This window comes from Procambarus clarkii, chromosome 82 (assembly GCF_040958095.1).
Source record: "Procambarus clarkii isolate CNS0578487 chromosome 82, FALCON_Pclarkii_2.0, whole genome shotgun sequence".
NCBI classification, from domain to species: Eukaryota; Metazoa; Arthropoda; class Malacostraca; order Decapoda; family Cambaridae; genus Procambarus; species Procambarus clarkii.
In genome coordinates, this window is record NC_091231.1 from 13,104,027 (window position 1) to 13,117,107 (window position 13,081).

A 13,081-nucleotide genomic window follows, 5' to 3' on the forward strand; every position below is an offset into this window, starting at 1 on the left:
TTTCTTTTCAATTCCATATTTCCTTCCTCTTCGATTTGATTGTAAATTGTTATGGGAATAAATTGAAGCTGTCTCTAATTGAAGCTGTCTCTAATTGAAGCTGTCTCTAATTGAAGCTGTCTCTAATTGAAGCTATCTTTAATTGAAGCTGTCTCTAATTGAAGCTGTCTCTAATTGAAGCTGTCTCTAATTGAAGCTATCTCTAATTTAAGCTGTCTCTAATTGAAGCTGTCTCTAATTGAAGCTGTCTCTAATTGAAGCTATCTCTAATTGAAGCTGTCTCTAATTGAAGCTATCTCTAATTGAAGCTATCTCTAATTGAAGCTGTCTCTAATTGAAGCTGTCTCTAATTGAAGCTGTCTCTAATTGAAGCTATCTTTAATTGAAGCTGTCTCTAATTGAAGCTGTCTCTAATTGAAGCTGTCTCTAATTGAAGCTATCTCTAATTTAAGCTGTATCTAATTGAAGCTGTCTCTAATTGAAGCTGTCTCTAATTGAAGCTGTCTCTAATTGAAGCTGTCTCTAATTGTCCAATATGCCTTCTGCAGTAGCCTTTTATCATATGTGTTTATGTTTCCGATTTCTTTTTCTCTTTCTCCATCTGCCATCACTTCACCCATCTCCTCTTTCTTCATTCTTATTTCCTTCATTCATCACCAAATCTTCATCTTTCATTCATCACTAAATCTTCATCTTTCATGTCTCGGTTACCTCTCGATCCTTAGCTCGTCTCCTTCGCGTCAGTCATCTTCCATCCCACTAATTACATCCTCTGGAGACTCTAGTGTAATTAAATATTAAGGTTGCTCTCCTAGTAATTTCCTCTGATGTTATTATCTGCTGAATTTCTGTTTCTGATGCTTTGCGACGATGCCTTGCCATCGTGGCCTCGTTATGTTGCTATCGTGGCCTTGTGTTATTGCTATCGTGACCTCGTTGTGTTGCTATCGTGGCCTTGTGTTGTTGCTATCGTGGCCTCGTTGTGTTGCTATCGTGGCCTTGTGTTGTTGCTATCGTGGCCTTGTGTTGTTGCTATCGTGGCCTGGTTGTGTTGCTATCGTGGCCTAGTTGTGTTGCTATCGTGGCCTAGTTGTGTTGCTATCGTGGCCTTGTGTTGTTGCTATCGTGGCCTGGTTGTGTTGCTATCGTGGCCTAGTTGTGTTGCTATCGTGGCCTAGTTGTGTTGCTATCGTGGCCTTGTGTTGTTGCTATCGTGGCCTAGTTGTGTTGCTATCGTGGCCTAGTTGTGTTGCTATCGTGGCCTAGTTGTGTTGTTGCTATCGTGGCCTAGTTGTGTTGCTATCGTGGCCTCGTTGTGTTGTTAACGTGTTCTCTCCATAACCACTCACAACCCGTTGTGTTCCAGTCACGAACCATTACAACAAACAAATCATAACATTTGCTAACGTGTTATCCGCAGATAACAACTACCGGAGAAGGTATCTTTCCTTTGATTGGACCTGCAAAGCCCCCCCCCCATCCTTGATGACATTGTGCTGGTTCCAGGGATCAATGTCCCGCGGCCCAGTCCCTGACCCCCCCGTCTCCTGGTTAGTGGTTTGGTCAACCAGGCTATGACTTTAGTTTACACACGCACAACTGTAACCTGAAAACACTAAACAGACTTTTACTTATGCTAAACCTTTAAACAGCTTGTCTTATATACTCGCATTTATATATTCGTTTGGGACATATACCTCACCCAAATGCGAGTATATAAGACAAGCTGTTTAAGTGTTTAGCATAACTAAAACTCTGTTTAGTGTTTTCAGGTTACAGTTGTGTGTGTGTGTAAACTAAAGTCTTTGAAAATGTAATAAGTTATTTCGAAACGCGTTCAAGCGTCGCGTCAGACTAGAAATAAAAATGAATTTTGGAGAATTGATTTTTCAATTACCATCGACAGTAAAAAGAAACATAAGAAATCTTGAGAAAATTCGTGTTAGAATTATTAATCTTACTTCTTCGGTCATATTTAACAGCATATGTTTACAAGAAAGACTGCTACCAAAATATACTAATATATATATATATATATATATATATATATATATATATATATATATATATATATATATATGTCGTACCTAGTAGCCAGAACGTACTTCTCAGCCTACTATGCAAGGCCCGATTTGCCTAATAAGCCAAGTTTTCATGAATTAATTGTTTTTCGGCAACCTAACCTACCTAACCTAACCTAACCTAACTTTTTCGGCTACCTAACCTAGTCTAGCCTATAAAGATAGGTTAGGTTAGGTTAGGTAGGGTTGGTTAGGTTCGGTCATATATCTACGTTAATTTTAACTTCAATAAAAAAAAATTGACCTCATACATAATGAAATGGGTAGCTTTATCATTTCATAAGAAAAAAATTAGAGAAAATATATTAATTCAGTAAAACTTGGCTTATTAGGCAAATCGGGCCTCGCATAGTAGGCTGAGAAGTGAGTTCTGGCTACCTGGTACGACATATATATATATATATATATATATATATATATATATATATATATATATATATATATATATATATATATATATATATATATATATATATATTCCCTTTGCGACTTACATTTTCGATGCAATTCGCTGTGTCTCCATACACCCTTTTCGTCAATTGTCGCACCTTGTCGTTCTCCGTCGTACCTCGATGTACCTTTGCCGTATCTGGTTGTTCTACGTCGAGGTTTGTCGTTCCTGTTGTGCTCTATTGTACCCCAACTCGAGCATTTTCATGCCTCTTCGGGTAGAGTCGTTCCTCGACGTGGTTGAATCCTACAGTGTCGTGCCCTGGCATGTCCTGTCGTCCCTAGTCGTGCTATGTCGTGTCTCGTCGCTTCTGGTCGTGCTCTGTCGTGCCTCGTCGTACGACGTCGCACCTCCCAGGCATAAAGTTTCTGCTGGTAGGGCTACTCTTCTCCTCCACTTCTCAACCCATGTGAAAACGTCAGCCTTTTCCTTTACACCATTTTCTCCTTTAGTTTTCCCTCGCCTCCAGACACATATTATATGAAATGAAACACCTGCCAGCTATTTATCGCTCGTATCTCCACACTTTAGGAGAATAATACTAGACAAGAAGTTCTCGCCTCCAAATCTAGAAAAATTGTTGGAAAAAAACAGCGAATTTAAGGGTAAAAAAGATGAAGGAAACAACAGATGCTAAAGCAAAAACTAATATATATATATATATATATATATATATATATATATATATATATATATATATATATATATATATATATATATATATATATTGTGTGTGTGAATGTGTGGAAAGATCTGTAATTAAAATTAATGATCCATGACTATTGTCCTGGCAATTAAATATAGTTTTCCTTTTAATTAAAATTGCTCCTGGTGTCCCTCCCCCAAAAACTGTGAAAATTGTCAACGCCAGCCAAAATAATGAGTTTTTTCCCGCACCTCTTTTGTTTGATGATAAATTATTTGTCGTTTTTTTCTGCTAACATTAATGCAACAAATTACATTAAATTGTGATGCGGCTTTTTTTATAATAATATTATTATTTTACTTCTGTATTAAGGATTGTCCATATATTTCTCCTGGAATATGCTGTCATCTTGGTATCAGCTATCAAAGTTTTTGTATCAGTTACAAACGATTTTACGAAACTAATTAAAACAAATTTCAAAACCCAGCTCACACACACACCTGAAGCCAATTACCAATAGTCTAAGAGTTGTTTACCACGACCAACAAACAGCATGGCGAATCCGAACATACTACAGCATCGGCTTCAGATTCTAGTCAAATCGATGAACGGGATTTGGCAGAGGATTTGTCACGAAAGCAAACAGAGAGAGGAAGAGGAGGAGGAACAGCAGGACATGGGAGCAAGAGGAGAGAAACAGAGAGAGAGAGGGAAAAGAGAGAGAGAGGGAGAGAGATACGAAAGATCGCAGGAACCACAAAAGGAAAAATTAGATAAAAGGAGAAGACTGTGCAGAATATAGAAGAATTAAATTTGGTAGGGGAATTGTACTGGAAAGAGGGAAGAAGAAAAGAGATAGATTTAACAATGGAATCACAAAATGAAGAATACTGAACATTGTAATATATATATATATATATATATATATATATATATATATATATATATATATATATATATATATATATATATATATACATATATATATATATATATATATATATATATATATATATATATATATATAGCTAAGGTTGACAGATACACCACAAAGCCGTACCCACCCACACCTCACCAGGGAGCCAATATAAGAAACCCGGTGACCGTGAAGCACTCCTCGCTCTCATCACATAAAGTGAACCTCACAATAACGTGCAATTCATCAGTCATTCATCAGAGGCCGAGGTAAGGTGCTTGCCATGTGCATGATTGGTTGCTGCGTCGATACGAATGGCCGTGTGACCTCCAATCTCCTCAGCTTTCTATGGAAATCGGTGGACAGAGATTCCCATCGCTGGTTTTATAGGATTGGGTGGATTGAGATTCATAGGACGCAACACCACCAGCGCCCTTAATGTGGCTGTAAGTTTATACGCAAGAAATCCTATTAGCTCGGGGATTACACACATATATATATGATTTAATTAATAAGAACTCATGAATGTCGTTTTTGTTAAAGTGTGTTATTACCCTCTAAATGATCCGTCAAGGAATCTCAGAGGAACACACGTGCTTACAGGAGCGGGAGTCATCCCTATAATAGTGGCACATATCCCTTCAAAAGTGGACCAGTCACAACAATGGTGGTAAGAATCCTATTAAGGGCGGACACACACACACACACACACACACACACACACACACACACACACACACACACACACATATATATATATATATATATATATATATATATATATATATATATATATATATATATATATATATATATATATATATATATATATATATATTGCCACTGGAACAATATATATGCGGATAAATGCCAACAAATTTTTCATTAAAACTTTAATTATCAGCTTAAAAATTACAAAGGGTCTTAAGAGTAGTAGTTACGCAGGAAAATTGTAAATCTAAATCACATATTTTTAATTTATGTCATAAATACCGGAGGATAACAATTCTGCAGAGGAGAAGAGGAGGAAGAGAAAATTGTGAAAGGGAGGGAGGGAGAGAGAGAGAAAGAGAGAGAGAGAGAGAGAGAGAGAGAGAGAGAGAGAGAGAGGACTGCGTGTACAAGTGTGTAAATGAGAGAAAACATAATTCAGATTCATAATATTCGGCCTAAATAAGAGACTAGCGCATACTCTAAATTTGGCGTGGACAAAAATAAGAATGACACGCCCGGGGCGCAATATAAAATTAAATTAAAATTGTCCAACGTTGTTAGAGTTGTTTTGCCTTTTGTAAACGCAAGTGAGGCTTTTATTAACGAACTTTTGTTGGTTCACGTGAGGCTTCCATTTCTGGACGTTCTGTTGGCATAGTTGTATTTTTTTTTCATATTGTACTTTCAGAGAATGAAAATTGGTCAAACTATTATGGACTGTTTGTTATGTGTAGGTATGAATGCATATATATATATATATATATATATATATATATATATATATATATATATATATATATATATATATATATATATATATATATATATATATATATATATATATATATATATATCTACGTATATGTGCAAGTATACAAGCATTATATGCAAGCATACAAGCATGTATGCAGGTATGTATATTTTAATAGTGTGGGTATATGTGTACGTATGTCAGTATGCCATTATAGAGCAATATTTAAGTTTTGAAATTCGACAACTGCTAACGTCGGCGTGTTAGCAGGAACCCGCTATCTTTAGCTGGATGTGTTGGCTGGAACCTGCTATCCTTAGCTGGATGTGTTGGCTGGAACCGCTATCTTTAGCTGGATGTGTTAGCTAGAACCCGCTAACTTTAGCAGGATGTATTGGCTGGAACCTGCTATCTTTTAGCTGGATATGTTGGCTGGAACCTGCTATCTTTACCTGGATATGTTGGCTGGAACCTGCTATCTTTACCTGGATGTGTTGGCTGGAACCTGCTATCCTTAGCGGGATGTGTTGGCTGGAATCAGCTATCTTTAGCTGGATGTGTTAGCTAGAACCCGCTATCTTTCGCAGGATGTGTTGGCTGGAACTCGTTATCTTTACCTGGATGTGTTGGCTGGAACCTGCTATCCTTAGCTGGATGTGTTAGATAGAACCCGCTATCTTTGGCAGGGTGTGTTGGCTGGAACTCGTTATCTTTAGCTGGATATGTTAGGTAGAACCCGCTGTCTTTAGCAGGATGTATTGGCAGGAATCAGCTATCTTTAACTGGATGTGTTAGCTAGAACCCGCTATCTTTAGCTGGATGTGTTAGGTAGAATCCGCTATCTTTAGCAGGGTGTGTTGGCTGGAATCGGCTATCTTTAGCTGGATGTGTTAGCTAGAACCCGCTATCTTTAGCAGGATGTGTTGGCTGGAATCAGCTATCTTTGGCTGGATGTGTTAGCTAGAACCCGCTATCTTTAGCAGGATGTGTTGGCTGGAACCCGTTATCTCTACCTGGATGTGTTGGCTGGAACCCGTTATCTTTACCTTGGATGTGTTGGCTGGAATCCGCTATCTCTCTCAATGTCGATTGCAGTTGGTTAAAATTTTAAAAGTGGTTGAGGAAGGTCAAAAGGTCACCTCATTCCCATTCCGAAGGTCAATCATCTCACTTAACATGGGCGTGGGTGCGTGAGTTGACATGGGCGTGGGTGAGTTGACATGGGCGTGGGTGAGTTAACATGGGCGTGGGTGAGCAACTTATCATTGAGGGACTTCTCGTGGATGTTAATGAATAATTTATCGTTTCGACCTGCAAGGATTGTGAATAACTGGTGTGAATAATACAGTGAATAGACATTGATTTTCATCTCTAAAACGTGTCGCTGTTTTTAGTCATCTTAGTTTAATTAGCGGTAAATTTAGTTGTCTAAGATTTAGTTATTAGTGATAGCTGCAATACGTAACTGAATCCGCCCAATTGGATGAGTTGTTTCAGCGTGTTTACGAGTTGAAATCAATTAAGATTGGAGCAGAATATGAGAGACGCCCATGAGATGAAAATATAATTTCTTGGGTTTTCTGGTATTGTGCGGAAGGAAATGTTTTGCTGTGTGTGTGTGTGTGTGTGTGTGTGTGTGTGTGTGTGTGTGTGTGTGTGTGTGTGTGTTTGTGTGTGTGTGTGTGTGTACTCACCTAGCTGTTCTTACCGTCACATGGGGGTCACACTAACCTTTCCGCACGTGGGGTCACATTACCACTCCTACACATTAGGGATCACACATGTGGGTCACACATGGGGGTCACACTTAGGGATACAGTTCTTGGCATCTGGGGAATGTTGGAGGTCATCCGAGGCATTTATTAATTAATTCTTCCCATGCGGAATGCTATGTTACGTGATAGAGACATGTATTTCATCTTCGCTAAGAGCTCTCTCTCTCGTGTGTGTGTGTGTGTGTGTGTGTGTGTGTGTGTGTGTGTGTGTGTGTGTACACAATGTGTGGCCTGTGTGTGTTCGTGTGTATGTGTATGCATTCATGCAAATACATAAATCATATTCACACATGTATATTTGAACCAAACAACACATGATGCATGACATCAATACTCGATATAACAACCCTTACTCAACTATTCATGCAATTTACAACTTGACATCATTCCAAAAACATTCATTCAACAGCAGAAGGGGGGGGATGATGCTCAGCAAATTAAGCAGAGGAGCAGAGGCAAGACTTAACACAGATTTGTGAGGCCGCAACCGCAGGTGTTAAATAGTTATGGGAACAAGCAAGCTTGCCCAGGGCGTGGGTAGAGTAGACTTCAGACGTCACACAGTGTGTGGGTAGAGGGGACATCAGATGTCACACAGTGTGTGGGTAGAGGGGACAACAGATGTCACACAGGACGTGGGTATAGGTGACATCAGACGTCACACAGGACGTGGGTATAGGTGACATCAGACGTCACACAGTGTGTGGGTAGAGGGGACATCAGACGTCACACAGGACGTGGGTAGAGGGGACATCAAACGTCACACAGTGTGTGGGTAGAGGGGACTTCAGATGTCACACAAGACGTGGGTAGAGGGGACATCAGATGTCACACAGTGTGTGGGTAGAGGTGACATCAGACGTCACACAGTGTGTGGGTATAGGTGACATCAGACGTCACACAGTGTGTGGGTATAGGTGACATCAGACGTCACACAGTGTGTGGGTAGAGGGGACAGCCCAGTACAGTGTCCTTGCAGCCTTCAGTATCTAAAGTTAAAAATTTTGAGGATATTATTAAAATATATAAATATCAAACGTACTCAAAATTCACTATACGAAAATCCTTCGTTAGACGTGTGACGTTGAAATATATGAATTGTAATGCATTCATGACATAACTCCCTGGCATACTCGAATAGCATATGCTCCCGAGGGGTTCCGTTAAGGCATACTCCTGAGGCATATTATCAGGGGCATACTCCCAAGGTAAGCATGAGCATACTCCAGACAAACATTCCACTCACGACGCATATTTTTTATATCGCGGACGAATCGTATCGTCCGATAATCTCCGACTCTTATAATTAATCAATAATTCTAAATAAAAAAAATTGTAATAACCTCATCGTTCCTGCCTGACAGGAACCACTTAATTAAAAAAAATACGCAGTTATGCACAAGATATATGATAATTATTAATTAATTTGATGTGTTCTATCAATTTACATGTAATAAATAACATCGTATTTCAGAGACAATTCGGTTGCAGTATGAGTATTAAATTAACAAATACCACATGTTGGACTATACACCAAAACTGTATGATTGGTTGATTGATAATTTCTATAGAAAAATAGCTTTTCAATAGAGTTCACTAATCGCTGTTTAAAATAGAGCAGGAGTAGGAGTCATATTAACGGAATCAGAGTTTCAACGCACATCAAAATGACATGATTTTGATCTGCAGAACATTCTTAATGTCTTCTATATTCCCCTTAGACTGGTCTCCGATGAGTCGCAGCTCTGGAAACTTTCCCTCGTAAGTAAAGGTAAATGTTCCAGACAATACGAGGGAAAACTCTGGTACTGAGCTTGGCATTTATTTTCCAGGTGACAGTTAGTATGCACCAAAAATGTCCTCCTTGTTTCTCCTGGAATGTAGAATGTTCTTGCAAAGTCTAACTTTATTTACAGGTCCATACGTGAAGCATGAATTTATATATAAATATAAATATATATATAGATATATATATATATATATATATATATATATATATATATATATATATATATATATATATATGTGTGTGTGTGTGTGTGAGTGTGTGTGTGTGTGCACGTGTGTAAATAATCACGAAAATTAACACTTGATGAAGGAAGAATTGAAACAGGAATTTCCTTAAGTACTTTCGTATTTAACAATTCAACTTCAGAAGGTAATTTGATTATATATATATATATATATATATATATATATATATATATATATATATATATATATATATATATATATATATATATATATATATATATATATAATAAAATAATTACATTATCACCAAAAAAGCAACGTCATTTAAATACAAATAAGATAAAGACACCATTCAAAATAAAAGCTTTAAAAAATTAAAAAAAAAAAAGTCACATAAACCCCAAAAAGAGCACAAATATAAATATATACACCACCTGCCAATTAGCAACCAAATAACACCCAATAGCCAGAGCCCTATGATCCTTACAAATAACATTATTATTAACGTGAAGCCTGTTATTACAACCCACAAGCGGATCCAACGCCCCCCCGGGTGGAAAGCGAGCTGTGCAAAGTTACCCCGGGCCTCTTCCCTGAAGCCAACATGCTCGTCCCCAGTAAATAGACCCTAATGGGCCTGGGTAATTTCTGAGAAACGTGCAGGAAATAGAGGCTGGATTATCTCTACGCCTTTTCATTGCCATTTCTCCCGACCTCATCCGACGTGATGAATCACCGGGGAAAATGGTAGCATTAGAAGGGGGGAAGTGTGGTGGTGGTGGTGGTGGGGGTGCTTTCCTGAAGGAAGTTTAGGTTAAAAGGCGTTTTACCATTTGTTGGGGTTTTGGCTAAATGTGCTTATTGCAGAGGATGACTTTGTTGTTGAGGATATCCGTGTTGCACAGGTTATATTTGTTGCAGAGGATAACCTGGCTGCAGACGATATCCTTGTTGAAGAGGATATCCTTGTTGAGGAATATATCTTTGTTGTAGAGGATATCTTTGCTCCTGTGGATATCATTGTTGCTGAGCATATGCTTGTTGCAAAGAATATCGCTGTAGCAGAGAATGTCATTGAAACAAACGATTATCTTATAGTAGATGCTATTAATTTTGTGTATATTTAACGAAGAGATTTGTTCTGCACTTCGTATACTGACGAGTTGAAATAGTCAATTTTGATTTTGTTTTTGAGCATAATTAATCTTTTTGCCGATGATACCCAATAGTATTTGTTTCCACAAACTTTTTGTTCAAGCAGATCTAAAAGTTCCCTAATATATCTTGACAAGAAGTTTGTCAATGAAAAAAGACTTAAAATTCTATTGCAACTGTAATCGAACAGCTTTTTTTTTTAAATATTGATCTTCTCTATCATGTTTATCATCATTTGTTTGATAAATGATGATAAACACAAAAAACCCTATTCTTCAAAACACAAAACCACACACAAAACGCCCTTTTTGTTTAACTAAGACTAAGGTCATAAGGGGATGTCAAGTGACGTGCCTAGTGAAACTGCATGCAAGAGCTGTTATCCTACCTCAGCTCATCTGAAGCTGCCTCTAGAAACTCATTTATTTCATGAGAGTATACTTTGAAGCTATTACATAGGGAACTAACATATAAGGAGCATTTTCTCTCTCTCTCTCTCTCTCTCTCTCTCTCTCTCTCTCTCTCTCTCTCTCTCTCTCTCTCTCTCTCTCTCTCTCTCTCTCTCTCTCTCTCTCTCCTTTTCTGCTTGAACTGGAAAGAATCCTCGTGAAAAATGAGAAGACCTTTGACTAGCCGCCGGTTTCTTGTCCTCGTCGCGGCCACTAGTGATTGTGACCCTAAGGCAAATTCAGGTAAGAATGTGATTTGCTGTCTCGTAATCTTACTGCCGTCTTCGAGCGTCTCTGTTCACTTGTATAAGGTAGAACAGATCATTGTGTTAGAGTCTTCAATATATATAACATATACAAACTTCAGTCTCAATTTAATCATTCAGATAAATAAATGACAAATAATTGTCAGAGGTTTATACTCGGGAGATAACAGCTCTGTATCTGGTCTGTAATGAGTGTTTCTGAAACAAAAATCATAAAACACTTATTTCGAGCATATGAAATGAACCACTGGATGTGTAGGAACGAAGGAAGAGGTGGGGAGAGAGGGGGGGGGGGGGTTAGGGGAAAATGGGTGTGTGGTGGGGGAGGAGAGAGAAGTTATGGGAGAGGAGGGGTGGACAAGGCGAGGGGGAGAAAGGATTTCGTTGTGATGCAGAAGTTAATGCATGTGATGGTCCAATATATACATCAAAGTGATGTAAAAGATGCGCCTCATTGGGCTGGAAGGGTTAAGAGACAGGAGAGAAAGAGAGGAGGGTGGGGGAAGGGACAAGAGTGGGTAGAGACAGTAAGGGAATGGGACAGGAAGGTGAAGGGACAGGTTGAGGTGCTGGGATATGATGGGAGAAGTCTCACATGACCACTGGATGTTTGGTCTTTGGACACTGGTCTTTGTAACTAGCTCATCAGGATTGTAACTTGCTTAGCTAAATGAATTGTGGGGTTCAGTCCCTGAGGCCCATTATGTGCCTCTGTAACCCTTTCCACTACCGCCCACAAGATGGGTATGGGGTGCATAATAAATGAAACTAAACTAAAAACTGACACTGGAATAGAAAAAACTTGTTTTTAATCATCGGTCGCCACTGTGGGTTAGCACATCCCAACCTCGGTGTGATTTAGAGCCTTAAGATGCGAATGTGTGAAGCACTATTATGACGACAGGGTGAGAGTTAAGAGAAGGTCCCACTTCACTGCTGACATAAGTACTGAACCAACTATAACCATTAATATAAAACAGCGATGGTTAAACTGGGTCGTTAGCCAGTAGTAATCAGGTGATTATTGGCAGTTTGACGATGAATGATTTTTTCCCCTTAATGATCATTTAATTATTACTGAAAATAACGAATTATTGCTATTATTATTTTTAGAGGCTTGTGATCAGGTAGCCTTTGGACAATTAGTTACATTGTTGGGCGTGCAGTATGGTAATCATCTCTCGTATGATGCTTGTGTGAATACATATTTGTTGTGTAGACCACTCCACCACGACGTGGTCGTGGTGGTCGTGATGTAGTGGTCTAAGGCGTTGGCTTGGGAGAACGATGAGCATAAGTTCAAATCCTTCTCAAGGTGTCTACTGATTTTTTTCTTAGTGCTTATTCATATTTTTTTTAAATTTTGTATTAATTATCCCTTTACCCCCTGAGGATATTAAGTCGGGTCTTAGCGAAACGTTTCAGGCCCCTAGAAGAATCTTGAAGGGTCAGTGTGTTTGCTGTTGTACAAATGAATCTTTGAGAGCATTCAATCCTACACAAGTATCTTACTCTAACTGCTTATAGGATTATTAGACGACTGAATATTATATGCAAAAAATCTCACATTGGAGACTTTTTTTTAGCAAGTCACTGTCACTATTATATGTGCGGGGCGGGGTAACATTTTTAGCCAAACCTATTTAGGAAATACAAATAGCATTTTGCAGATGCTGTTATCAGAAAATATTGACTGAACGTTCGTCTGCATTATAAGCGTAAACAAATCAATGTTCACTTAAAATCCCATAAATTCTATAAGGCCTTACCTTCTAGGCAGGCCAGATATTAAGTTTGTGTTCTCCCAGGTCTTGCCCAACCACTTCGACTGGACGGTAGAGTGACGTCTCGCTTCATGCAGGTCGGCGTTCACTCTCCTACCATCCAAGTGGTTGGGCACCAT